Genomic DNA, 26246 nt, shown 5'->3' with positions numbered 1-26246 from the left:
CAAATGCAGCACCGCATGAACCTTCTCCTTCTGATGTGTGTGTGCTGGACCTCAGCAGAAGTGGATTTTAAGGCCTCATTAAAAGAGCTTGAAGGAATTGCCCTGCAATTATGTTTTGTTTTCCAAAATGGTTCATATTTTGGTTTATATGGCTAAGGGCCTTTCTGCTCCTGTCTCCCCCAGTTCTGCCTCCCCAACCCTGCTCACTCAAAATGCTTTATGCCTAGCTTCCTAGTGTGTCTTAGAGGAGGCTGGCTTCCGGGGCTCAGGTTCCCGGGAGGGTCTGCTTCCGGTTACCTGCTTGGATGGAGGCTTATTCAGGCCCCAGATCAAATGTCACCTCCTTAGCCACCTCCTCTCACTCCTCCAGCTGTCCCCTCTGTCACAGGACCCGGCTTCTCATTGTCTTACCCATTTATGTGCTGCAACTTTGTCCCTCTTGGCAATCCCACTGACCAAGCTCTCCCTGCACAGGGGACATGAAATATCAGTTATGGGATGTTGATCATTTCACTTTTACAAGTGTTTTTAGAAAACAGGGGCCATTATAATGATTTTGTGTGCGCTACAGATGACACCCAGGGCTGCAAACATGCTAGGCAAGTGCTCTGCTACTAAGCTACACCCTCGTCGCCTGTAATAAAATTCTTTTTTGTTCTGTTTTGTTTTTTGAGACAAGGTCTCACTATGTAGTTCAGGCTGGCCTCGAACTCCCCACGATCCTCCTGCCTCAGCCTCCCTAGGTTACAGGCGAGCACTATCACGCCCAGTGTATGAAATTCTTAAATAATCATGGTAATATTGCTATGCATACAAGAACACTGTTGCTGGCTGGCAGAAAGGTTCATGGTTCCTGCTAGAGGGAAGCACGTATTTGGTGGAAAAGTTAGTACCCTGAAGCCCAGTGTATGAAAAGGCAGCCTGGCTAACACGGAACATCAGATAGGGACGTCCTCAGTATTTTTGTCGAGTGCCCTGTGGTTCCTGGCAAGGATAACAAAAACCTGAAAATCTGAAGCACTCCTTTTGAATTCCCATTAGATACAATGGGGTCGGAAGTAAAATCGGCCCTCGGCCTGTGGCCTGTTTGTTCTGAAGAAGTCGGACCCAAAAGGCCACCAGGCAACAGCAGCTTCCAATGACCAGATGGGAGCAAACAGCCTCGAGGAGAAGGGACCCTCCCTCCCTTCTCACTCTCCACCACTCACGCTCACGAGGATTGTTATTTCCATCTTCGTGCAATTCCTTCCGGTGTCTGGGCCTCCTCAGTGCGCCCGGACGATGGGAGGACAGGGCTGGCCGGGTCTCTTCGGGACCCCTTGGCAGCAGTGCGCAGGGATTGTCGGGGAAACCGAGTCACTGGCTTCCTAGTTCTCACTCCTGCGCCATCGAACCCTACTCTGATTCCTAAGCCCCGTTTTCCTCCATGATAAATAAAGCCAACGCAACACCGTCTTCCTTGGGAGACCGCGGCGCACAAGAAGTGCCCAAGACCCCAGCGGCTTCCGGTCGGGCCGCAGGGAGGCACTGCGCAGACGCAAACAGCACCAGCGCACTGTGCCCACGCCTTGAAGGCCCCGAGAAGCCTGTCTGTTCTTGCCATCGGCAAAGACCGCACAGAGAGGAAGCTGGAGCTGTGGGCGAACAATAAACAGCATCTTGAGAAGCAGTGTAGCCAGGCGTGGTGGCGAACGCCTGTGATCCCGGCACTCGGGAGGCTGAGGCAGGAGGATCACTATGAGTTCAAGAACAGCCTGGATTACATAGTGAGTTCAAGGCCAGCCTGGATCACATGGTGAGACCCTATCTCAAAAAATAGACAGGGCCGGAGATTTAGCTCAGTAGCACCGCGCCTGCCTCGCAAGCCCAAGGTCTTGAGTTCGATCGCTGGTACCACAAAAAAAAAAAGAAAATCCATGTTGGAGTTGGACTGGAAACCGCATTCAGTGCAGGGCAGGGAGCAGGTCTGGTCACTTCTGTCTCTGGGACTATGGCCCTTTCTGAGACAAGGCTAGGTCTTAACATGAGCGGGGGGGGGGGGGGGCAGCCATAGGTTCTTGTTGCCAAGGCAGCTTCCAGGGTGCTAAAGTGTGCAAATAGTGAAGCCACCAGGGCCGGCCGATTCATCCTACCGAGCGCCAGCTCAGTGTTTGGAGCTGAGTCCCTCTCCTGGGCGCAGATCAGAGCCCCGAGTCCCCAGCAGAGCCATTCACACGCCGCAGGGCGCAGGGGATTAATTGGAGGGGGATGTTGTGAATTCCTGAGAGTCTTTCTCCGGCCAGCAGTCGGGCGGGATGTTGCTACATGAAAGCTTTGCTGTCAGTATCAATCATCATTGCGGGGCACAACATTCCACGGGAAGAATCGGCCTCATTTGGTAACTCGATGGGGGACTGGGAAGGGGGTCCCCAAGGGTCAACATTGGCTTGCAAGGCCCCGTTTCTGACTCCGGAAGTGGTTTCCAGAAATCCAGAGTTTTCCTGCAGCCCCCCCCCCCCCCACACACACACGAGTGTTGCGGAAGGAGCGGCTGGAGGGCGTGTACGACTGGGTTAGGGTCCGGGACAGAGCCTGGGCTGGGAGGAAAGAGCGTTCCCCGGTGGCAGTGATGCCAGGCCACTTCCCCTGGCTCTTCAGGAAGCCCTGGCTCTCTCCCCTCCAGGAGTCCCAGGCTCGGAAGCAAAGGGAGCCCGAACTTCTCCCTGTTCAAAGCAGACCTGCTCCAGGAAGGCAGATATGTAAAAAGCAGTGCAGAAAAAAAAAATTTTAAAGCGCCAAACATTTTCTGGAAGCGGTTGCCTGGAGACTCGGAAAGGAAGGGGCCTCTGACAGACCTGGGCATTTCTCTGTCGGCGCCAGGCTTCCCCACAGGTCTGAGGCTTCTCCCTGCCAGGCCCTCGCTGGCCTTTTTGTAGAATTGCCTGGGGCTCCCAAAGAGCAGGGGCTAGCGGGAGGGATCCGGGCTCCGCTGGCTTCTCCTCTAGGTCAGGGTCTGGTCACAGCAGGAGAGGAGCTGTACCCAGTTGTCCTCTGGGGCCCGGGCCGTCTCAGTGTCTCTCAGATGGGCCCAAAAGGCCAGCAGCTGCCCTGCGGAGGCTGGCAGGGCCGGCGGGAGAACAGAGGCTGTGTGATCTGGGAGGCAGGCCTGTGAGCACGGCCAGGGGCTTCTCTCTTTGCGAGCAGCGCTGGCTGTGCAAAGGCTGCCTCTGCATCTCCCCAAGGCTGTTCCTGGGGAGGATCAGAGCTAGAGAGAGGCCGAGCTCCAAAGAAAAATAAACAGAAGCAAAAAGCAGGACCTTTCCTATTTTCAACAAACAAAACCAGTGACATTCACGCCATGTTTCAAACTATAGATGGGCAGAAGGTGACGCTTCCTCGTGTGGGCCGAGTCCTAAGCCGCTAGTCCACTTTCTGGAATTTAGATTTTTTGCGTGCATTTGTGGTGGTGTCTGCCATGGCAACGAGCAAGCATTGGTGTGGACCACAGGTGTTGGTGATCCTGGACAGGTCGCACCCTCTCCCTGGCTCTCTGTAAGCCGTCTGCCTCGGCTGTCATCCCAGCTCTCTGTTTTATGATTCTTTGGTCCTCACAGCAACAGGCGGGGCTTCCGTGTCATCTCCTACTTCCTGGGACACCAGGACACCAGTCCATACTGCTGGCCACTCAGGTCCATCCACACTGCTCATCCATGAGCATTTTTCAACACTTGTAAAATGGGGAGAAGCAAGCGTGCTTCCAGAGCACCCTGGTGCAATGGTACAGGATCTCCAGCACTGTAGCATGGTCTTCTCTAATCCTAGAACGCAGCTCTGTTTAGCATCTCAGCTCCACAAGCTGCCACCTGAGAGCCACAAACCGGCTGTAAGAGTCCCGGAGACAGTGAGGGCAGCGTGCCGAGTCCCCTTTGCCCCCACCAGTCTGGTCTTTCTCTGCTGGATGCTGACAGTCTGTTCTCAGCGGGAGTCTCAGGAGTCCCCACCGGTCGGAGAGGTCAGATGCAGCCTCCACTATTATTCTAATGGGTCCTTTTAATTCTCCCCCGCTTTGATGACATCAGTTTCCACAACAAACTGGGCGCCCAGCGCATTCCTGGGCTCACAAAGGCAGACACACTTGGCTTTGCTTCCCAACTGGGAGGCTGGGGCTCTGGAGCTGTTTTAACCCCGGGCTGCAGAAGTGCCCCAGCTCACTCCCGGTACCTCCAGTCTCTGCAGCCAGAGACAGTGAGGCTCCTCGAAGAAAGGCAACAGCTTCCAGCTTTTAATTAAGGAAGGGGCCAGGCAGCAGCTGCGGACACACACGTCCAGCCAAGCCTTGCCGAGGAAGAGCCCTGTGCTCCAGACCCTCCGCAGTTCACTCAGAGTAACTTCAGCTAACACAGAGTTCTGCCGAGTAGGAGCCAGGAGCCATCTGGAACCATTTCTAAATGTCTCATCAGCAGAGACACAATCTCAAGTGGATGAAATAGGCATCTTGTTGACTTTGTGAATGGAGAAGCTGAGGTGAGAGGAGGTAAGCGGTCTGCCCAGGTTCGGGCCGCCCCTAGATGTGCAGGCCCTCCTGTCAGTGAAAATGTTAGACCTCAGCACGAGGAGGAGCCGTGGATGGAGAGACGGAGGCCCGAGTTTTGTTGAGTGGCTACCAGCAATTCAATTTCCTCCATGCCTTGATTTTCCTAACTGTATATTTGGGATCGAATTCAGTCATTTTTTTCCCCAAACCTCAATCATTCACGGTAAGTATACCGTATCCTCTAGTTATAGGATATCAACTATGCTTCGTTAAATCAGTGCACTTTCTAAAATTTTTGAGACAGGGTCTCACTCTGTAGTCCAAGTTAGTCCTGAACTTGGCTTTGTTGCCCATATTGGAAATTCTCCCTCGGCCTCCCCAGGATGGCAGTTACAGGTGTGAACCACCTCGCCCAGCTTAAATCAATGCACTTTTTAAAGCCAAATAACATGTTTTACAATTAAACTTTATTAAATTGAAAACCAAAATGACTTGCTCTAAATAGATGGCAATAATAAAAGTAAAGATAATGAGAAAGCAATGTTATTAAATTCTGGCAACTCACATCTGCCTAAAGCTCTGAGCCTTTGTCTGGCCTTCTCAGGTTGGTTAAGACACTGCGAGTTAGTCGGAGGACATGGAAGCTAAGACTACTCAGTGTCACCAAGGAGGAAAAAAATCCAAAAGGAAACAACTTTCTCACTGCATCGCTCAGTGTTACTTAACATCTTGGCTCTCTACTACCTGAAATTATCTCCCTGACAGAGGTTTTCCTGTTTTGTGCTTTGTATGTTCACAGTGCTCCCCAGCTCAGATTTAACCAAATGATATCATAGGCAGCTAAATTAGGTAGAAGTATGATAGGCAGTCAGACAGAGTCAGCCCAAAAGATGAAAACAAACTACAACTGTGGTAGGAAACGTATCTGTTGGAGACCAGGCCCCAAATAAAAGACGAAATGACCAGGCCTGCCCTGCATACTTCCCCAGAGGACACGATAATCAGTAACGCCTGGCCTAATGAAGCATAAATAGACACCGTTCACCCCATGGGTGACCAAGGCTTCCAGACCCATCATTTCATAGGAAAAGCCTTTGTTCTTTCCATGCACACTTGTTACGTGACTTGTTTCCCCCGCTGGATCACCGTTACCTAAGCAACTATACTTGTAACCTTATTGGTTGTTCATAGCTGTAACCCACTTTGTATTCATGTGGTTCCATAAAACTTCCCCTGAAAGGTGGGGTCCTCAGCTACCCATTCGAGACCCCTCCTGCCTCTTTGGAGCTTTCTTCTCAAAAAGGATTTCCTACTCTTAACCTCCATTGTTCCTAGAATTCACTCTTTGATTTTAGAGAACACAAACTTGGCATATCAGACTCTAACAGGTTAGGAATTATATCATTTAGAGGTCCTATTTCATCTTCTGCCTCAATAGTATAGGTTTCTGTTTCTGTATTTCCAGCTCTAAACTACTTACTAATGACTATGAAATTTGAAACTTAATTCACTGGCACCCAGTACCTCCTGACTTGCAAAACAAGTACAATAAAGAGCCCTTAACAATAAGCTCTCAGCACTATCAATGCTCTGAACAGAAAGGAAAATTAAGAACTTTTCCTGGGATTGTGTCTTCAAGCACAGAAAACTATGCTGTGTCATCCTACAGCTGTATTTTGAGTATGGTTGCAACCCCTGGAGATTTCCAGTTCTCTGAGGTCAAAATTATTTTCACAACAATGTGAAAATGTCCCTGCCTTAGAAGCCCCACGAGAGAGGGCCACAGATGAAATGCAGATGTAGGTCTGAGAACCTGGCTGTCTTCCACTGAGATAGGCATTAAAAAGATGTACAAAACATTAAACAATGCTGATCTTTAACATGTGGGACAATATAGTTACTTTTTCATGGAAATTTTTGTGTTAATGAGTTTATTTCTAATAAATATTTTTAGACATCTTTTTAGTTTCTGATATGGGAAGCATTGGCAGATCTAATGCTTGTAAGCAAAAAATTTTGAATCTTCAATCCTCAATTATTGTAAGGAAATAAACATCTCCTATTTTTACCATTTTTTAATTCATCCATGTTTGCAGTACATGATGTTTACACCCCTTGGGTGGAGTTAGCACGTGTGCATAACACATCTTCGTTCCTTTTTTTTTATGGTACCGGGAATCCAATTTGGATCCTTGCGCTTGTGAGGCAGGCGCTGGAACCACTGAGCTAAATCCTGGCCCCCTCTTCATTCCTTTTTATCCCCTTCTCCTCCCTCTCTCCTCCCTCCATCTATTGTCCCCTTCCCATTTGAGAAAGTCATACATCCCTATTTCTTCTTATCTAGATTTTCTTTTGCTCTTTATTTATATTTTGGACTCTTCATAGAAGAGAAACCATGTGATACTGAAGCTCGTGTGTCTGATTTATTTCACTCAACATTCTGGTCTCAAGGGGCATCCATTTCCTACAAATAACTCGTTTATCTTTATGGAAGCATATACTCTATGGTATGTAAATCCCACATTTTCTTCACCCCTTCATCTCTTGATGGCCACATAGGCTGCTTCCAAGACTTGGCAAGGATGCGGAACCCTTCTACACTGCTGGTGAGAATGCGGGAGCACAACCACTATGGAGAGTCCTCAAAAAACTGAAACTAGAAGTTTAATTTGACCTAGCTATTCCCCTTATAGGAATCTTTCCAACAGTTTCCAACAGTGTCATATGATGACACTGACCATGCACATCCATGTTTATGGCAGCAAAATAAACACGCATTGACCCCCAACTCTTTGAGGGTGTCTGAGGCCATTACAAACAGCTGATCTAATCAGCAAAAATATGAAATGAGTGAAGTCAAAAGCAATTCATAGGAGAACTACCAATAACAAGAAGAGGAGGAAAGAACCACACAGCACACAGTAATAATGAATAGTTGGCCTGTTCTGGGATGATCATCAGCTCAGGGCATCATCTACGATCATCACACAAAAAAGTTAAGCAAGTGAGAGGAAGTGCAGCAACTGGAAAGTGTTACCTAATGCATAAACTGAAGGCCATGGAATTGCCAGCCCTGAGACTGCAGCATGTGAACAACATGCTTGATTGTGCCTGGGCCCAGAAGAAATGGGGAAAATGGAAACTTTCAAGGGAAGATTGCAAAGGAAAATTTTTTCTTTCACCAATTACTTGAAATTATGTCCCCAGATTGCTTTATAATCATGATAAGCTGTAACAAAACTTTCATTTCTTGTGTTGTCAGAAAACTGCTGAAAGTTTGGGACACTGTAACCATGACTTTCTCATCACACACCTGATTAAATCAAGTAGGGCCAGTGGAATTTTACCAGCTGAATCCCCTCAATTCTACAGCTATAAATTGGTTGTGACTATCAGCTGAGACCATAGCCAACAAATTATAATTGTCAATTAGTGTGTTTCATGTAGATAAGGCCAAAGAGTATTCCCACCTACACTCAAATGTTCCAAGCTCATTTTAATTCTGGGAGCTCAACTTACAAAGAGAATTAACATTTCTTTTTATTTTAAGTGGTTTCTATGGATACTGTCTATGAAGCATTGCATTCACATCTATCCAATTTAAGCTTCTCATTTTAATTTAAATACATTTTCAATTCTTCCAGAATCTGTATGTAATACCCAAAGTTCATTTTCTAATAGTAAACTACAAAAAGTATTTATGCACACAAATTTTTAAATTAGTATGTTTAAAGGTTTAAAAAGAGAGGGAAACTTCAACAATGCAGAAATTCATAATCTCAGAATTGGAAGTCTATTTTTATTTGCATAATAATCACTAAAATCCTGGCCTGTAATCCAAAGTATCATGTTTTCTGGTTTCACCTTTTTCAGTCATTTTGAAATGTCTTTCTTTAATTTTGTTGTACTGGAGTTCTTTCATTGGACAGCGTTGGGATTACTGTTTCTATGACATTTAAAAGTAAATAATAAAAGTTTAATTTTCAGTTTCTATTTACTCTAGAAAACTTCAGGGGAAAAATTATTTTTGAAGAAGGTAACTTCAGATAACTTATGTAACATGGCCAGAATGTGCTAACCTAATAAGAATTTTTATTTTTTTAAATTTCCATTTTTCCCCAAGAACTGTAATTAATAGAAGAGATGGGAAGTCACTTCCAGCTTTAAAAAAAATCTGATATTTTCCGATACCACACAACCTCTGTGTGCTCAGCTTGGAAACCAAGGCCTTGCTCATTCTGGCCCCAGACCCTGGGCCTCCCTGGGGCCTGCACTGCACTGCACTGCACTGCACAGGCAGCGCCCGCCGAGCTCTGGGGGTCCCTCGCTGACCTCTGACCTGTGCACTCAGGATTCTCTCTCCCTTTGAAATGCCTCTCCAGCCTTCAGAGTCTGCTTCCCTGGCTCCAACTCAGCGGGAGGCTGAGCTGTTCCTGGGGCGCCTTTCCTGACCCCTCAATTCAGAGAGCTCCTTGGGGTGCAAAATGGCTTTCCTCCTCCTTCTCCTCCTCCTTCTCCTCCCCGGAGGCCCCAGTGGTACTGATTTATTTTGTCTTCCTTTTCAGACATAGTCCGTGTACAGAGGCATGAGTGTGTGTGTGTGTGGTTAACACAAATGGCAGCATATTTTATGTCACCCTGCAGAGTGGGCACACACCATCGGGCAGGCCGTGCCCTGGCCCAGGGCGCCCAGTGGGAAGGACCCAGGCGTTCAAGCTGTCCAGGTCTCGGTAGCCAGCCATGTGTTTGGAGCCCTTCCTGTCATCGGGAGAAAGAGTGACATCACTTTCTGACCACAGCGGTGTGTCTGGCTGAGCTCTGTAACAACGGGTAGACGGACAAACCTCTGCAAGGAAGCCCCAAAGGGAGAGGAAAGCCTGGGAGTTTTGTCATGGATGGTGGGACGGAATGAAAGGGTTCCATCTGAGCACTAGGCAGTAAAAAGGGCTCTCAGCCAAGGCTGTTCAGCATCCTGTGAGAAATTCCTCCCTCCCTCCCGGAATGGGGCAGGACAAGGAGGGAGGGGGGCGGGGGGAGCAGCCGGCCACCTCCTAGGTTTACAGCCCGCCACAGGGAGAATGACAACAGCCGAGTGGGACCCTGTGGCCCTGTGGTTCTCGGGGGTGGTGTCCCCGACCCATCGGGAGGCACAGCCTGCAGACCAGAGTGTCCCCTAAGTGCCACCCCTGTGCCGCCCTCACCCACAGCAGACCCTGGTGGCAGTTGCTGTCCTGCTGTGCATTCTCCTCTCACTTTCATTGCCCTGTAAAATCTCTCCCTCTTCTTCACCTTGCACCATTTCAGGAGAGGATTTGGTGACAAATTCGTGTTAAAACACTGTCCCTGGGAACAAGATTAATCTGCAAGACTTGTCATCAAGCACTAGCCCGCCTCTCTGGACTTACCAATTTGCAAGTTGTCGGTGGATATATTCATGGGCATTATTGTTTTTCCCATGACATAGCTATGCAAAAATTTTTCATGAGCCAGGAGAATACTATCAATGCTCATATTTTGAAGCAAGAATTTAAAAAATTTTTACGAGTCAGGGTTATGTGGAGTTTATTAAATCTTTTTTTAAAAGTTGCAAAGCAATAATTATACCATTTTTTCTTTTCTCCAAATTAATCTAGATGCTGAAAAACATGAAAAGTACCATTTCCAACTGGGTGTCAGTTGCTGAATGTGTCAAAATCCTATACTCCCTGGGTTCCAGAAAGAATCCATTTGTAATGCGCCTCACTCCAGGGCTCCACTTTTGATGTGTTTCTGCCCTCATTTTCCACAAGTGAAATCCAAACCTAGGTTTCTTCTCAGAAAAATACCCACATCCTTCCACTTTGAGCCTGAGATTTGGCCAGGACCACATCTCCTGCCGATGAGGACCCAGAGATCCATTCCCAGGTCCAGCCACTTCTATGTGTTCGATAAGTCTGTCCCATCTCTAACCCTACATTCGCCCTCTAAGAATTTTACTGCAAATGTTGCTGTCATTCTTTATACAACATGTTGCATCCCGGGCAGAATCACAGGGAGACAATGATAAGGTAGATGCAGGATTATTTGGAATGTCACAGACAGTTGGCACTTAATCCTATTTTGTGACCACAGAAAGCACTCAACCTCTACATTATGTGTGTGTGTATGTATGTATGTATTCTTTGAGACAGGATCTTGCTATGTAGTTCACTATGAACTCACCAAGTAGCCAGGCTGACCTTAGACTCAGTGATTCTCTTGCCTCAGTCTCCTAAGTGCTGGGATCACAGGCATGTGCCACTACATCCGGCTTTAAACCTTTATCTTTTTAATGGGAAATCAAATAATATGCCAGTCACCATTGGCCCCTCAAAGCTGAGCTTTCTGTTGATTTCTTATCCTCAGTTCAGTGCTGACCGGAAGCTCAAGGAAGCATGAGGCAGACGAAGAAGAAGATGGAGGTGGTGACAACAGCAGGAGCAGTAAGTACACTTTGAGTTTGGCTATTTCAGGGCTCCAAATGCCAGGGGGCCCGCAGCGCCCTGCCAGAGCAGCCTGCTTTGTGTCAGGTAAGGGCTCCCTGGGAACAGTTGCCACCAGAGCTCGGGCGTCCTGATGGGGCAGACAGGGCAACTCGACTCCATCGGAGACTTGGGTCATTTCCACACCCAAACTCACAGGGTCACCGACTGCTCCCAGCTGTTCTCCTGTGCGGGTGAGACGGGCAGCACCTTCCTCACTCATTCCAAGGGTCAAGGCCAAGGCCAGTGGGCCTGTCACAAGACAGGTCCACAAGAGAAAGGGTAACACACTTATTTGACCAAAGCTTGCACGATATAGGAGGCTGCAGGTACAGTAAAGGCCCAGAAAGGGTCTGGTTTGATGAGGCACAGAACAGACAGTCGTTGGACATTGCTTGGACAAAGGGGACCATCCAAGGTAGCTGGCTGAGAGCAGAAACCCTGCAGGACCTGTCTGCTCCAGTGCTTTCTGGCCCCTCTGGGTTCCAGTCCTTCCTTCGGGGTGGGGGACAGCACTCCTCTGGAATGAGAGTCTTCAAGGGAGAACGGAGAGAGATCTTTCTAGATTTTATGGCTTGCTTTCAAGGAAAGGGGTTCTAGTTTCTATGACCCTTCTTGAGGAAGAAGAAATCTAGTTCCTATGACTCAGTTCCAGGAAAAAACAAGGAGACAAGACAGCAGGAAACGGACCAGGATACCGCCTAGGTTTCCCCAGGGTCCTTTAGCTCAAACCACTCAGGATAACAAGGCGGAAACCACTCAGGATAACAAGGCGGAGTACTTTAGTTTCCTTGTTCTGAGAACCTATGTTCCTAAGAGATCATTTACCTCTCCTAAAAGTCATTTATTTTCCCAGAAGTACCCTTCTGCCCTACTACGATGGTATATAAGCCCCAAATTCCAACTTCCCCCTTGAGTAATCATGAACTCCCACGTACACTGTGTGTGTGAATAAAATCTGTCTTTTGATGGTTTAATTAGCAGGGGCCCACATACTGCTCCTGGAAGGATAGATGCAGTGGTGGCAAACCTCTGGCATATGTGCCATAGGAGGCTGTTTGTTATCATCGTAAGCTCTAAAATGTTTGCCATCACTGGGATAGAGGACAGATTTTTCCTTCCCAACAGCATCCTCCTCCTCCTCCTAGGAAAATATTATTCAAGTCCCAGCCCAATGCTACAATTTTCCTTCAGTGGGAAGTGCTGTCTCCTTTTGACTGTCAGGAAATTTGCTTATATCTCCTGTGTTTCATATCTCTTTTGGAGTATTTCTTCCACCTATCTTGAGATAATGTTTGCCTTTGTATCACTCTTTCATATTCTAACGCGTTTTAAAACGGTTCTTCCCCCGTTTGGGTTTTCAGCAGTAAGGACCATATGTTGTGCACGTGAAGACACTAGGGAAGCATCCAGAGCGGGACTGTGGTTGGGGGAGGCGATGGCACCCATGCAAGGGACTCTGCACTCGGCCTGTGTAGCTGGGCTGTGGAAGTTGCCTCCCAGCCGTTAGCCTTGGACAAGTCCCTTCCCTTCTCAGCCTCAGGTTCCTCCTCTGCAAGATGAGAATAATGGCACCGTGGAGAACTCTCCCGAGCTGTTCTCTCTGAGCCACCTGGCAGAGCAGAGCGGCTGAGAGGTCAGAGACACTGAGGGGGCTCCCTCCTCCTTGCTTCCTCCACACCCGACAGGGCCTGAGCTGGAGCGACTGGGCTTTTCACACGTTACCCGCCACCTCCATCTCCAGAGCCTGACACCCTCCCCTCACTCCTGACCGGCCCCAGCGGCTGGGCGAAGTCCCTTCCAGAGCCACACAGAGTAGCAAGCGAGGACCCAGAGCTCTTCCTGCTGCCTGGGCAGCTCACTGTCACGGGTGTCCAGGGCACAGGGAGACTGGACTGGCCAGCGGCTGGGAGCTGAGGCCCAGGGAGTTCGACCACATGGTGGCCACGAGGTGCCGCAGCTGCTGGGGACAGATTTGGCAGTACTGTTGGGCAGCGGAAGTCACCAGGCCGGGGGGAAAAGTGCTAGAAAGGGAAAGGAATGTCTACGTGGGGTTTCTTTCTCCCCCTCCATGGGCTCCACAGACACCTTCAGCTTCCTGAATTCCCCAATCCCATCCCATTCCCAGCCCCGGAGTTTGGGAATGCAGATAGATTTAGTGAGGCTTTTTGCTCTCTTTCAACTTGTGCAGAAATCCCAACCCTGTGCAGCGTCTCCCCTCTGACTCGGAAGCTGCCTTCTGCACGCATGTTTAGGGTCAGTGCTTCCCGGCCCTGTGAGCTGCAGGAAATGACCTGCAGGGACCGGGAACCCAGAGAGGCTCTGCCACTGTCTCCCAAGCTAGGCCCTCCCCTCTGCGCCTCGTCTAACTCATATGAACTCCCTGAAGTGCTGGGAGGGGACCGGCACTGGTCTGGCCCTGCAGAACCCAGAAATCATGGTCCAGGCTATTGTTATTGGCATTATTAAAATTCACAAGTACTCCTTTGTGGGTGATGTAAAAGTATTTAAAATATTTATTTTTATTTTTTCAGAGAGAGGGAGAGAGGATGTGACAAAGTAGAGCAGCCACAACTCTGCCCTCCAGGACACAGAGCTCTGCAGGGCAGGACAAAGAGCTTCCTCCTCCTCCTCCTCCTCCTCCTGCTCCTCACCACGTTCCCACATCTAAGGGCCATCCCCAGGAGGGAACAAGCCTTTCCCAGCAGCAACCTTTATCTTGCAACCCCTGTTATCTAAACAAAGCCCTAGGGGCCCTCAGCCTTACCTGAGCAGCTCCCTCCAGCATTTACATAAAGTCGGCTCTGGAACACAGCTGCAGAGGCTGGGGTGACAGGCCTGGCAGTCAGGGGGCACTTTTTGAAAGTTTGCTTCAGCATGGAAGGACTGGGTCTGTAGGAAGGCAAAGGGGTGTGCACAGGCATATTACTTACCTAATTTAAGACTTTCAATATAGAAATGGACTAGAGCACACAGGACAAATGCTAACATAAATGAACTCTTCATGTTATGGAACTATACACCGGGTGACTGAAATATAGTTAATACCTAAATTTAAAATATCGATTACAGTAAAAGACACATTCCACTGATCTCTTTCAAAACACCTCCTCCTCCTTCAAACACTCGTCCCATCGTCCTTGGATGTTCTGCAGCAGCTCTGGAGTCCTCCTTCCGGAGTGTCATTATGAAGTGTGATCAAAAACACAGTGAATGCTGCTGCTGTGTGCCATCCAATGGAAAGGCAGCTCATAAAAACACGACACTGTGTCTTCATCCACTTCCTTCATTGGATCTGGCACTGGGTGACTTCTGGTTCCTCCCCAGAGTCAAAATGACCATGAAAGGGAGATGTTTTGAATCCATTCAGGACACTGAGGCAGCCAGGAAAGCACAATGAACAACACTCACAGAGGAGGACTTCCAGAACTGCTTCAGAAAGTGGCAGGATGTTGGGATAAATGTATTGGAAGTGAGGATGAGGATTCTGAGGAAGATTAATGGCAGTGCGTCTTTTACTGTAATCAGTTTTTAAAATTTAAATATTCACTGTATTTTTTTCAATCACGCCCCATACATTACATCTGTTCTATATACTATTTTATGCTTTGTCTATTTTGTATTTTACTTTATTTTATTTATTTTTATTTTTTTGCGGTACCGGGGATCGAACCCAGGACCTTCCGCTTGCGAGGCAGACATGGTGCCATTGAGCTAAATTCCCAGCCCTATTCTGTATTTTAGAGGATGATGCCTGGATTTCACCACCTGAAGCATGTGGATTTGATGTCTGCAGGCTCTTGCCTTCTGAAAACACATCTTCCCAGTGACTTTAAGGGTCAGGCATCGCAATACTCGTTTTACAGACAGAAAAAGTGTGAGCCACAGAAACAGTGGTTAGCTCGAGATGGTCCAGCTCTGTGCGACTCCACTGGGCTTCAAACCAGGCAGCCTGGCTTTTGGACCTTCCTCTGTCACTGCCACCACCACTGGGAACCAGAGCCACGCACAGAGGAACTGTGTCCTCTGGCCTCCTCCTAGAGTCCAAACCAGGCAGGGCATGTGGGTGTCGTCCCCAAGGCGGCACCAGCTAAACATTTGTAGACCTTTGCAATTCCTGATCCTCTCTCGGTGAGAATCTTACACCACAGCTTTAGGGGATCTCTGGCCACGCTGTGAAGGCCGCAGCTTTAATACCAAGGTGTTTTTCACCCCCTAAGAACTAGTTTTCACCTTCATGGCAGCAGTGTCATCCACCGCTGAGAATGAGTGCATTAGAAAACCCCAAGAGCTTGTGTATTACCGTCGTTTATCCAACAGAACAAAGTACAGTCTGAAACAGATTCTCCCCGCCAAAGGCTGAGATCACAGGAAATATGGCTAAGGGAGAATTCCAGCTCTTTCTTCTCCTCTTCTGTGGCTATGTTTGAGGGGTGGCATGACTAGGGGTATGTGGGATGGAAAATGAGTAACAGGAAACTGGCCCCAAGCTAGGGCTTCCTGTTGTCCCTTATTATCCAGAGTCAGTTTTCTTTCTTCTTTTTTTGTTTTCCAGAGTCAGTTTTCAATTCTGCTTGCTAATGAGGCCCAGCCAGGGGATGGGTAATTGAAACCCACATGCTGGGCATCCCCAGGCCTCATTTACAAAGTGCTCCCAGCTTCTTCCTGAACCTCTGAACATGCAAGACCTGGCTGGGATCATCGCCCATCTTCTGCTATTGTTCCCAGCTCAGATGGAGCGGAAATGACAGCCAGGATTGGTGGGGAGGATGGGGTAGTGGGCCAGGGTCCCATCCCCGGCTCTGCAAAGAAAAAAGTCATGCCCTTGTTCCGCTCACAGCTATTTCCACAGCCTCGGGCATCACGTGGAGCTGGCCTTTGGGAGACTACTTGGATCCTGTCCCTGGGCCACGAGTCCAGTTTATCCCCCTGGTGGCTTCCACATATGGTAGCAATTGCCCTCCTCCCGATAAAGCTGTGAAATTGCCTTCCCCTGCATCCCATTAAGCAATGGTGGAGTCAGGGTTCAAAGCCAGGTATTTTAATCACAAGCACATCCCTTTGTGGCATCATCAAAGCATGATGAAGAAAACCTGGATGGACTTAGGAACCGTTCAATTCAATTCACGTGCAGGCAATTTGAGTTGTTGATTAACTTAACTGTGAATGATTTGAACTTTAAAGTTAGATGAACTAGCTTTATTTCTTCCTGAGCATGTGTCCATAAGAAAGTTTTGTAACAGTTCTTACATTGCATCAACACTCTAATCAGTAAAACTGTATGGCTGTGAATAAAACATAGTTGGGAGCGGTGGAGCATGCCTCTAATCCCAGCCCTCTGGGAGGTGGAGGCAAGAGGCTCACAGGTTTGAATTCCAACCTGGGAAAGTTAGCAATTTAGCAAGACCCTGTTTCAAAATTTAAAATTTGAGAAAGACTTTGAAAGGTAGTTTAGTGCAAAGGCCCTGGGTTCAAGTGGCAGAAAGAAGGAAGGAATGAAGGAAGGAAGAAATTAAATGTTTTCAAGCACTTTGTACAGAAGGTTCTCGGGCCGGGGATTTAGCTCAGTGATTGTGCCGCCTGCTTTGAAAGCGCAAGGTCCTGAGTTCAGTCCCCCCCACCCCGTACCAAAAAAAAAAAAGTTAGATACTGTACAGAAGGTTCTCAGTTTACAGTGGGATTACATCTCAGTAAACCCATTGTAATTCAATGTGTGGTTTCTGCTGGATTCATATCGCTATGGCATCTTTATAAAGTCCAAAGACAATGTTCAAACCGTCATAAATTGGAGAAGATCTGCCCATCATCTGCATCAAAACATCCCATTTCCTGCCCCACCCATGTTGGGTCCTCCTGCCATTTATTTGCCTTTTGTCCTAAGCTGTCCTGCATAGTAATCCACTATTCTCAAATATCTGTCTGGCCTTCAGAGCTAAATTATGAGAATTTTAGGATAACAAAGCTCACTAGTACAGCACTTGCCTCACATCTATGAGGCTCTGGGTTTTATCCCCAGCAATGCAGAGGAAATAAATTTAGGAAAATGAGCTATTCTCATAAAGGTGGTTCTCAAATTTCCATAGTCAGGTCTTTTCCATCCGTGACATTGAATCCATTGCTCACTGACACTGGTATGTGCTCAGCTAATTCTAGACTTTTATATCCCACCCCAGGAGCCAGGATTTGAACTCTTACGTGGTGGCACCTCTTGGCAGGATGGGTTCTGTTTTGATGATGCCATCTTGTGCAACAATTTTTGTTTTGTCTAATATTAGAATAGCTAATTGAATTTATCTTTATAAATTTATAAGGAGTAAAACGCAGGAGTAAAACATCAGTAGCAATAAATGAAATTGTGCCATGATAGAAGATATCCCCTAAATGGTAGAACTATGGCCTCGAATGAATGTTTATTGGACTTAAGCCTGGAGTCTGTGTCCAAGTGTTAAGGGTGGGAATAAAATGGAACGTCATGTCATGGGTATTTAGTCAGCTCCCTTCCCTTAGACACAATACCAAACACCCACCACTTTTAAAAGGAGTGGTTTATTTTGACTCACAGTTTCAGTGGGTTCAGTCCATGGCTTCAAGGAAGAAACATCATGGTGGAAGGACACAAAGAAAGCAAGCTGCTAGCACTATGGTGGCCAGGAAGCAGAGAGAGAGGAGAGGAGCCAGGGATAAGGATACACCCTTCTTGGGCCAGGGATTTAGCTCAGTGGTTCTGCTGCCTGCCTCAAAAGCACAAGGTCCTGAGTTCAATCCCCGGTACCAAAAAAAAAAAAAAAACAAAGAAGGATACACCCTTCTGGGTCATGCCTGGAATGATCCATCTCTTCATCCCTTACCATCAAGCTCCAGTTCCTAACAATAAATTCAACTATGAACCCATCCACTGATGAGTGTAGCACTCCCATGATACAGTCACCTTCCAAACACATCAGACTTTGGGAGAACATTTTAGATCTAAACCATAGCATCATGTGTGAAATATTGGGAGTTTATCTTTTCTGGCTCTGCCTAAAAGAAGAGGAATGATGGTGGGAGACACAAAGAACTCAGATCATGAGTGTGAATCTTCCTGAGAAATCATCGCTGTGAGCTAGTTGTCAGAGCTAGTCCTCCAAAGGCACAGAGAGGTGAACCCCACCCACTTTCCTCGCTAATGAGACAATGCCAGAATCCTCTCATTTGATACATTCCTTAAAGTTGATAACATAAAGTCGTGGTATAAGCTCCTACTCAGGCTTCTGCATAACCATATTGGCAGACCCTTCTTCTCACAATCAAATGATTTGGGGCTTTTTGTTGGGTTGTTTTGGTTTTTTTTGGTACTGGGGATCAAACTCGGGACCTTGCACTTGCGAGGCAGGTGGCAGAACCACTGAGCTAAATCCCCGGCCCTGGTTTTTTTAAAATTCTGTTTATGAAATGCCACTTTTAGAAAATACGTTCCCTGAGAGGACTATCTTAGTTCACTAAGGTGTATCCTGCTCATCGCCCCTGCCCTGGAACTCCACGCCTGCGTGACACCTTTCTCAACCCTCCAGCCCAGGTGAGCCACCCTAGGTAACACCATGGGGAACAGAGATGACCCACTATGCCTGCCGTACTGGAGAGTCATAGACAAAACATGGCCGCCATTGCTGTCAGCCACTAGGGTCCTGCTTAATTTCGTAGGCAGCCATAGAGAACTAAAGAGTGCGGTTTACCTGGGCAGAGCCCGTGTTCAGAGTTGCCCTGTCCTATAGTACTTTATCTTCACGGCAGCACCCGTTAACTCCTGTCTTGAGGAAATTCTGTTTCTCCAACTATCGCTCCACTCTCTGGGGACTCCATCCACAGATTTTCAAGGACAGTCAGTGATATTGTAGAAAAAGACTTGGCCATAAGCTCTAGGGAAGAAAATGGTATTAACCCAGTGGATGACGGTGACACATGGGTGCACACAGCAAATGCAATCTCGCTTCCTTAGAAAGTGACAGATAATTTCACACATGCACAAACATGCCATTTTAAGTCCCAATTCTAATGCACTGTACAACCAATGTTTTAGTACAAGTAAAAGAAGCAGCCACTTCTTTTCACCAAGCTACAGCTGCTTTCATTTCCCAATCCTTTTCCAGCTGCACTAAGGGTGAAGCCTAATTTTAGCTGGTTAATTATCCAACTTCTCTTTCATTGGCACAGACACTGACATGAACCAGGAGCCAAGCAGGAAACAAGGGAGAGGAAGTAAGGAAGTGTCCTGTCTTCCTGGAGGCTTTCGGGGAGAGTTTTCAATGGTTAATTTACCCTTCTTCGTTTATTTAGGCAATAAGCATCGTCACAAATATCTTAAGTACTCTGCATTTCTTAACATTCTTCAGCTATGCAGTTACTCGTTCATTGCTGTTATTGTTGTTTGGGTGTTTTTGTTTTTTTGCCAAATTAGACTGGAAGGGACAGATGAAGCCGGATGTATCAAGCACTATCTTTCTAGCATCTAACAGTGCCTGGCACATATAGCCTCAGGAGGCATTAAGTAAATATTTGTTGGATTGAAGTAGGGAGACAGTTGCCAAACTAGAGGTGACAAAAGAGAAAAAGGAGAAAATGGCCCTTGTTAAATCTCATGGTGGGTGAGAGTCTATGTATTTAAGGAGGGCAAGCATGCCCTAATGTACTTTATAATAAATGTGCGCTATTTGATTAATGCTGCTAGTTAGAATTTGGGTCTGCTGGAATAAAAACGATGAAGCCATCTCTAGAGACATTGTGTATTCGGCTCATTTAATATTTATATTGAGCTTCTTAACTCAGGAGACCAAAAATAATGGTGGATCTGCAGAATGATATTCGGAAGGGTGGGCTACAGCACCCCATCCCTCTGTCCCAGATAAAACAACATAGACTGAGTTAAATGTAGGGCCCCTCTTAGGGGTGGAGGGAATACCCCAGAATACTCAGATAGGACGTAACATCCTTTCTGTCTCTTTCCCCACAAGACTGTAAGAGAGATTTGAAAACTAAGTTTGCTACTGCACAGAAATAAAGCCATCTAAGTAGGCGGGAAGACCAGGCTAATAGGCAGCGCTACTAAAAAAAAAAAAGTTAATAAATCCAGATTCTCCCCACCCTGTCTCTGCAATTCCCTACCAGGATAGGACTGCCCAAGACTGGCCAGGTGACGACGTCACTGGCCCACGCACCACACTCTGAAGATGGAGAGCCAGGGCACTGTTGTCATCCACAGGGTCACAAGTGGGTGACTGATGTCTCTATTCCTATTTTCAGGAAAGGGAAAAAGAACAAGCCCAGGACAAGACATTAGAAACAGCTTCTGCTGCCGGGCAGTAGTCAAGGACTGAGTGAAGAGGCCACAGCTATCTTGGGGACAACAGAATTGCTTGTCTCTAGCTGGGCAGCCTTGTTAGTCCTTAGAGAGGGAAAGCACTGTTAATTCAGGCAAGGAGAGTGGACACTGGTTGGCTTAGCGGTCCACCTTACAGACACGAAGGGGTCAGGGTGTACAATCTAACAGCGGAAGTAAACTCTAACACCGGGAACTACAGGTTTAAAATGGGCCGGCACTGCTCGGAAACCTCTGCACAGAGTGCACAGAGGGATTGGCTCAGAGCCGAGCGGCGTCTGGCGCGCTGCGTTCAGTTCCAGTGCCCAGCGTGCTTGGACGCCAGGCGGCCTGTGGCAGTGTGACAGGTAGCCAGGAATGACTCTGAGACTATTTTAGAAACACACAGGACTCTGACATCTGCCTATGGTTTGAGAAAATAAATGTAAACAAAAACCAAGAACAAACACAGGATTTTAGTAAACGACACTAGGCCCAACGCTAAGATAACGCAAACAAATTAGGAGCTTCTGGACATAGCTAACTAACATGAATTTATATCCCTAAGGCCAACAGCTTGTTGAAGACACATTTCAAAATTGTTTCTAACTAAATAGAGAAAAAATTCATTGTTTAGCCCCCTGAATGTGATACATGTTTAAAGAATATTCAGTTGGATAATACATTTTAGGAGCTTTCAACAATGCAAATTGTATAACTTTGTCTGGTATTCCCTACTCGCATCACTTCATCGTCTCCTTTCAGCATCTCATCCTCTGTATGAGATCCTTTCGTATGCGATATAGTTAAGATGAGTACCCTATTGTGCTTCTGGGACTGAAAGAGCATTGTCAACCATTAGGCTGGGTGTAAGTCCCTGTGTGAGCCAGGACTGTCCTGGGTAATCCAGGATCTAGAACTCTCGGTGTAGTACTATTGATCATATGTTCTTCCAGCAATTCTCAGCAAAGGTAGTGAATCTTAATTGTTATATTAGTTAGGCTTTAAAGATTGTAATGAATGATCAGTAGCTCATTACCTTAGGTAATGAGAGTGTGTTGCAGATATTTTATGTAATAAAAGTAAAGAAGAATTGTAACTAGGACCCAGGCTTAGTGACACAATCCTGTAATCCCAGCCCTTGGGAAGCTGAGGCAGGAGGATCATCGTGAGTTTGGGGCCAGCCTGGACTACACAGTGAGTTCGAGGGCAGCCTGAGCTACATAGTAAGACCCTGTCTCAAAACAAAACAAAAAAACAAAAAGAATTATAACTAGGGACCTGGGTAATTATCACTAGTGACCTTCATTCTGCTTTCAAGAATGGAATGTGAAAGAAGTTTAGAATTCACATATCATTCAGGGTACAACATAGATGCAATAATCTCCCCTCTCCATATGTCTCTGTTGAGCAGGACTCTTGTCAGGTCCTTTGAAGGCTGTCAGACTTCCTCACTTCAGTAAGAGCCAGGGCACAGGGATGGCTTAATTCATTGAAAATGTGAACTCTAGGTAGACTTTTTGTAAAAAACAACTACTTGAGAGTCATTTACTCTGACGACAGCATGCCGTTAATGCTGCTGGTTGCATGACCCTCTCATGCACATTGGACTTCCCGACATTTCACTAGGGAAACAAGTTTACCACATTGTATATTTATTTCCTTTATGCTTTCTGCTTTACAGGAGGGAAGCCCTTGACGGATTGGGCATTCTGTTCTGACCATAAAGCTTACCAGATCATTTGATTATTCCTCAATAGCAGGTCTATCATTAGAAGAATGGAAGGAGGTGAATGTGAAGATCAGAGAAAAATACAAATTCTGTACCTTATGAGATACGTGGTAGAAGCTCCTAGAGTGACAGTGTGTGGGATGTGCCTCAGTGGTATTGACCGTCAGATTAGACCTGACCCAAGAGGAGACTGGGGTGTCACATGGACGGCGCTAACTCAGAATCACCTAGAGTGGATGAGAGAAGCATTGTGCAAGAAAGGGAGGCAATCGTGGAACTTGAGAGAAACCAGACACTGCTGCCTGAAACTACAGAGGCTCCAAAGGAGGCTGCAATGTGGTTAGGCTTAAGAGAGGAACAGGGCAGGAGATCAGGGCAGGGGATTCTGTCTATGGCTCCCTGAATATGCAAATCGGGTAGAGAATTTCTAAATGCAAGACCTTCAGGATGGCTCCCCTGTGGTGGGAAATAGCCCTTATATCAAAAGGAAGCTATTTAGACTGCCCGATTCAGGCAACCAGAGATCATGTCCTGAGATGGCCGTTCAGACCCATGGCCTCCCACTGCTGGCCAAAGGGTGCAGCCCGGCAAGGAGACCAGGCGTGGGCAGGGTAGGAGAGCTCTAGGGAGAGCCCCGCTTGTGGGCTTTCAGCAGTGTGCCTATTAGTGTGTGTTTGTGACACCAGAGGAGTGCACGCCTCCTGGAGAGTTGTTACTTACACACGGCACATTTAGTCGTTCTTACCCCCTCCCCAGTCATCCTCGGTTCCTAGGCCTCCTTCCCAACTTCAGAAGGTCTCCCTCCCTGTTCCTTGTCATACATCTTTTATTTGCACTTTAAATTATTTATATTTTGGGTTTCTGGTATGAGAGAGTCCATACGATGTTTAAGCTCCTATTTCTGATTCATTTCACTTAACATCATGGTCTCAACGTGCACCCATTTTCCCACAAATGACTCAAGCCTATCCTTCCTTATGGCGCAGTAGTGCTCCACTGTGTGTAAATACCACACTTTCTTTATCCCTTCATCTGTTGATAGACACATAGGCCACTTCCAAGATTTGGCTATTGAGTTGTGCTGCTATAAACATGGGTGTACATGGACGGATCCCTGTGGTGTGATGTCTTTAAGTCCTTTGAGAAGATCCCCAGAGAAGGTACAGCTGGGTAGGATGGAATTTTTGGTTGTTTTTTGAGGACTCTTTGGTTTTCAGCCTTTTCCGTGCTACGCCAGATGCCCGCCATCCTGTTAATAACCTCTAAATACTCCTGACAAGAAAAGTTGGTGGCGCACAAGAAAGCTTTACAGGACAGATGGATCATTGGTGTTTTTGTTTCTCTATTTCCCCCTCAAATGCAAAGAGCCTGGATGCCTAACATCTCCCCTTTCCACAACACAGAAGCCAAGCCTTGAAGTACACAAGAGTAGAAGAACTGTTTGGCATTTTTCACAAGTTAAATAAACTAAACTACGACGTGTTCGACTTGCTAATGTCTGAGCCCAGTGAGTTCTCTTAATTACATTCCTTTTCAGGGGCAACAGAGCCCGTAGCTGGGACTAAAGAAGGAGCACATAGAGCTAGTTAGCCAACTTGAGTCTGAGTCAGAGATACAGTACCCAGCTGTGAAGCATGGCTCAGGGCTTCCTGTTCACCAAATCTATTTGCCTTCTCCCTGAAATATTTCTCAGACTTGTTTGCAATTAGATGTGATCTTAGGGTGACTCAGCTAAGAGTGTGAACCAAATACACAACTGGAGACCTGCCTGATAATTTTCCCTTCCACCATAACTGCTGGGGGAAATGTGCTGTAGATCACTATGGCCAGGGCTAACTCGAATCCTCCCTGATGAGGCAGGGCCCCGGGGGAGGAGAACAGGTCTTCCTTCCCACCCATTGGCCAGAGAAACATCAAGCATGAGGTCCTGCAGACCTTAGCTCCTGTGGACCAGCCCCCTGCACCTCCCCCTGCACTTCCCCTACCTCTACCATTATAAATAAACATGCGGCCCTTTGTGTGGGGCTTTCCCCCCCATCAGGGGTTAGAGCCCCACGGACCCCACCTGTACCTTATTATAGCTCTTGTCTGTGTTTCTTAATCTCTCACCACCATTTCTCAGTTTCTCACTCCGTGAACCGGGCCAAATAACAAACGGTATTTGTTTTCTTTCCTATCCCCCTGATTTAGCGACAGTAAATATAGTAACCTGAGAAGGCACAGGTTAAAAACAGCAGAATTGTAAGATAAAATAAGGCTGCATCCCTAAATTTTCCCTTGAAGTACTCACTGCCAATGAGAAATACCTGCTTTGGACGGCGGTGCGTTAGTGAAAAATGAACACCTTTTCATTATGCCGTAGATGTTGGTATCTATGTCCTACTACAGTAGCCCCACACTGATTCACATGCAGAGAAAACCTGATGGGACTTAGGCTTGAAAACCCTTAAAATTACCACACCCACGTCCCTCAATATGCAGACATGTAGAGAGACACAGACAGAGGTCAGCCTAGCACCAGAACCACGTGCCATTTCTTAGCCAGGATTCACTGAAACTGCACTGTGCTAAAACGTAATTTATTAGCTCACTTAGCTGAAAATTTTATGAGTAGAGCTGAATCCAAAAACGGAGACAAGATCATTAGGATTCGGCCTTGGTCCTTTCTCTGCTGTTCTTTCCCCTGGGCGGGCTCTATTCTCAAGAAGGATTCCATTTCCGGGGGCAAAGCATTCACTGGCAGCTCCAAGACAACCCAAACAAGAGAGTTTGTCTTGTATCACAATTTCTTTTTCCATCCATCAGTTGATAGACAAAGGTTGTTTCTATTTCTTTGCTGATGTTAATATTATTTTTAAATTATGCTTATTCTTAATAAATAACTTTAAAATATTATAGTAATATTAATATTATATTAAAGTCTTCATTTCATAATGCAAAAAAAAAAAAGAATTTGTCTTTATCAGCACTTCAAACAAAAATCCAAAAATACTCATTTCTGATCAGCCTGGCCTCAGTCATGTGCTCACCTATGAACTAATCTCTGCGGCCACCACCCAAGTGGACTAGCTGGTGACATTAAGCCCAGTCTTTCCAATAAGATCTTGGAAAGTCAGAAGCCAGGGTTTTTACCTTGCTTACCTAGTCTTTCCATCTTTATCCTAAGACCATGGACCTTGCATTTATTCATGGGGCATCTGCCGTGTGCCAGGGTCCATGCAAGCTGGTATGCAGATGGAAAGATGAATAAGACATAAGCCATTCACTCAAAGAACACTCAGTCCTGGGGCATGAACAACTACCTGGCCACTAAATAATCCTTAGAGCAAGCTATCAGTCAAAACTTCAGTATGCTTAGAGTTCATGATCATGATTTCTGGGACCTTGTGTTGATTTGAATCCACAAAAAAATTGCTTCTACTTAAAAGAGTAAAAGAGTATAGCAGTTAAAATGGTGAGTTAAAAGCCAATTAAAACATTGTGGCTATAGCTGGCATATCTATATTCTGAGAACCCAGGACTCTGAGAACCCTGCCTGGGCAATTTAGCACTTACCAAAACTTTGTCTCAAAATAAAAAAATAAAAATGTCTAGGAATGTAGCTCAGTGCAGAGGCCCTGGGCTTAATCTCCGGTACTCTACCAAAGAAATTATAGCTTGGTAGACTGAAGATGTAGCTCAGTGGTAGAGCACTTGCCTAAAATGTTCAAGGCCTGCAGTTTGATCCTCAGCAAAACAAGCAAACAAATTGTTGTTGGGAAAAGTAGACAAGCTTTGTTTATCCCTTGCAATACCTTATTCCAACTCTTCCTTCCATCTCTCCTATTCTAGATGGTGTGGTTCTCTTTCACATGGTCAAAGACAGAATGTCAGTTGTGACAGTTGAACTGGATTGCCAACTTGATTGGATTGAGAGCTGCCCATGGGATCAGTAAAGCCCACTTCTGGATGTGTGCAGTGGGTCATGGAGGTGAGGCCCTGGGTACTGTAATTGCTCCCTTCCTCTCTGCCACCATTGCCCTGCTGTGCTGCCTGCTTGCTGGGAACTAGACAACTTTGCTCCACCACACCCTTCCACCATGATGCTCCTGCCTCAGAGCCAGCCAACCAAGGACTGAACCCTCTGAAACCATGAATGCCAAATAAACCTCTCCTCCTTCAGGTTGGGGG

The 26246-nt window shown here is 46.7% G+C and overlaps 2 long non-coding RNA genes across 2 annotated transcripts in view; one reads left to right on the top strand and one right to left on the bottom strand.

Annotated features, from left to right (window-relative positions):
- The window catches only part of LOC110348435 (uncharacterized), a 61182-nt gene extending 59585 nt beyond the window's left edge, over positions 1 to 1597 (bottom strand). Inside the window, exon 1 of the long non-coding RNA XR_002393679.2 lies at positions 1209 to 1597. This is a non-coding gene — a long non-coding RNA (uncharacterized LOC110348435). The remainder of the gene's footprint in view (positions 1 to 1208) is intronic.
- LOC110348436 (uncharacterized) lies at positions 1545 to 26246 on the top strand. The gene is made up of 3 exons (XR_002393680.2): positions 1545 to 1795; positions 10898 to 10974; positions 25908 to 26246. It is a non-coding gene; the product is annotated as an uncharacterized LOC110348436 (long non-coding RNA).

This window comes from Heterocephalus glaber, unplaced genomic scaffold, assembly GCF_053883595.1.
Source record: "Heterocephalus glaber isolate CG9 unplaced genomic scaffold, H.glaber_assembly_v1.0 deba00001442, whole genome shotgun sequence".
Taxonomy (NCBI): Eukaryota; Metazoa; Chordata; class Mammalia; order Rodentia; family Bathyergidae; genus Heterocephalus; species Heterocephalus glaber.
Note: the sequence above shows the minus strand (reverse complement) of the source record. Positions and strands in the feature narration are given on the sequence as shown.